This window comes from Lasioglossum baleicum, unplaced genomic scaffold (genome assembly GCF_051020765.1).
Source record: "Lasioglossum baleicum unplaced genomic scaffold, iyLasBale1 scaffold0112, whole genome shotgun sequence".
NCBI classification, from domain to species: Eukaryota; Metazoa; Arthropoda; class Insecta; order Hymenoptera; family Halictidae; genus Lasioglossum; species Lasioglossum baleicum.
The window spans coordinates 25,001-27,500 of NW_027469172.1; the positions used below are offsets into that span (position 1 = coordinate 25,001).

The window sequence follows — 2,500 nt, forward strand, 5'->3', positions numbered from 1 at the left end:
GACAATGAAGAAAAGAAAAGACATGGGGCGACCGACATAAAGGTTTTCATCATTGGATATACCTTTTCTCTCTCCGCGGTGCTGTTCCGTGCGTGAACACACAAGTGTGTCTTTTGCGTCGTGTGACAATCAAGTTCGAAATAAGCCTCGCCAATAGAGGAGTATACATATTATTAAAAAAAAAAAATAATAATACATATAACCCGGTGGGATTTCTTTTTCTCTCTACTTCTATATAATTGAACCAAAAACCACGGGGGTACAGAAACGTTGCGCACGAAACGATTTATCATCGATCAAACGCAAAACCAAATTAGAGACACGAGAGAAAGAGAGTAAGATCTCAAGACGCTCATAGGCCGTCATCAATACGATTCAACGCGAACGTGGCGATGGAATGGCAATCGCACAGATTAGCGAGGACACGTCGACGACGGGGAATAATTCCGACCCGATCAAGTACGACGTGCTCATCCCGCACATTGCTGCGCTTTGCTCCGCTGTCCATCGATCATCAAAGCGTTCGCGATAGAACGAGAGATCTCTTTCGTCTCTTCCCTCGAAGACTCGAAAAGGAATGTGTGTTTGTCGAAATCGCCGGCAACGACGACCCTCCGCCGTATGGCAATTATAACGTAGAGTTAAGAAACTCATCCACGCACAGGCATATTCTCTCCCTGGGGCTTAACATTGCCACACCACACACACTCTGTGTGCCACACAGTATTCTTTCTTTCTTTTATAATTTGTGTGTCCATCTCTGTAGTCTCGCGAGACTCTTGTAAATATACCTCTTTCGTATATACGCATCATTTCAGGCGACGTCGGGAGCGCGTTAAATGTTCATGAGTGGAAACGCTTCTTTCCGCAAGGCGAATCGTTTCGCAGAGAAGGTGAGAGATTTGGAGATCCTCGTCGAAGCGGTGCCTTACGGGCGGTCGTATTTTCAATACGACTCACGACACCGTAAAAACACTCACGCAAGTCCGAACGTAAGAAATACCAATCCCTACTTCGCCTCTCGTGGAAACTAGATATATATATATTTGTATGTGTTTATAAGACGCAATGCAAAAATTGGCAATTTTCACAGAACCGCGACAAACGCCGACGAAACGCCCATCATTCGCTCGTACGTAGCATCTTTGCAACCCGACTCCGAAACGCTCTTTGGCGCCCTCCAAAAATATATTTGGAGAGGTAAGCGACGGCGGGGACTTACAAGAGCAACGCAAGCAGTTTATGGTTACGTAAACGACCCTCAGCCAGGCGTGGTCCAGGAATTGTATCCGTGGACCGCAATGTGCGTTCGAAATGTCGATGTTCATGTGTCCTGCAGTTCACACGTTGACGCGCAATTAGCTGCGTTCTTCATCGACCCACGAGCCAAGTGATCCACCGTTCAGGGTAATCGTATATATTTTTGATTTACAAATCAATATATGTATATGTCTCTTGTTCTGCGGTTCGTAAGAACGCATTGTACCTGAACGCTCCAACCAGCGCGCGAAGGAGATTCGTTCAGGCGTCGTTTTAAGGACGACACTATCGTCGTCCGTGGAAACGGAAAAAAAAAACCGTCAGATACGCAACACGTATCCGACGGCCGGGCGAACAGTACATTGAAAAACCGTTAACGTGGAAAACGCGGAGATGAATATATATTCTCTGAAAACGACGGGGATCGTAAGACAACCCGATACTGGATCCAGAGATGTAATAATATTCCTCTCCTCTTCACTTCCATTTCATTTGGAATGATGTGAGAACGGAGGACTTCACAGCCGGCTCTGGCAGCGGTCATTCGTCCCAAGCTCTCGCGATGCGCACTATTGGGCCACACGCACGGAGTAGGGTGTCAGACTCACGACTGCTTTAAAAGCGAGCTTCACGAGCCGGTCCACTTCCCGTATAAAACACATTTCCATAAAATGTTGTGTGTGCTCGAGGCAACGATAAATTCCGATACAAGCGGACTCGCGAGCCGGCTCTGGCCGTAGGCGCGATCCCCGTTCTCGTCCCAAACTCGTCTGCGCGCACTATTGGGCCACACAGAGAGTAGGGTGTCGTCGGGAATAATCGCGCCATAGGCTTTATAGCGAGCGTCACGGCCGGTCCTCTCGGAACACCGTTTTTCGTCGGAACGATATTACCATATTTTTATTTTATTCGACAGATTAGCGGACTCACAGCCGGCTCTGGCAGCGGTCATTCGTCCCAAGCTCTCGCGATGCGCACTATTGGGCCACACGCACGGAGTAGGGTGTCAGACTCACGACTGCTTTACAAAAGCGAGCATCACGAGCCGGTCCGCTCTGGCGAATGTATAATATTATAATAAATATACGTTCCGTCGTCAACGAACACCGCGTGCGGCGCAGCAACGTTTCGTGCTCTTGGTTATACGCGAACCCGATACAAATAGAGAGCGGGACTCACAGTCGGCTCTGGCAGCGGTCATTCGTCCCACGCTCTCGCGGTGCGCACTATTGGGCCACAC

The 2,500-nt window shown here is 48.6% G+C and overlaps 1 non-coding gene across 1 annotated transcript; it reads right to left on the reverse strand.

The window, feature by feature from the left end:
* Window positions 1–1,255: 1,255 nt before the first annotated feature.
* On the reverse strand, window positions 1,256–1,410 carry LOC143219971 (5.8S ribosomal RNA). The gene has a single exon (XR_013011522.1). It is a non-coding gene; the product is annotated as a 5.8S ribosomal RNA (ribosomal RNA).
* Window positions 1,411–2,500: the final 1,090 nt, after the last annotated feature.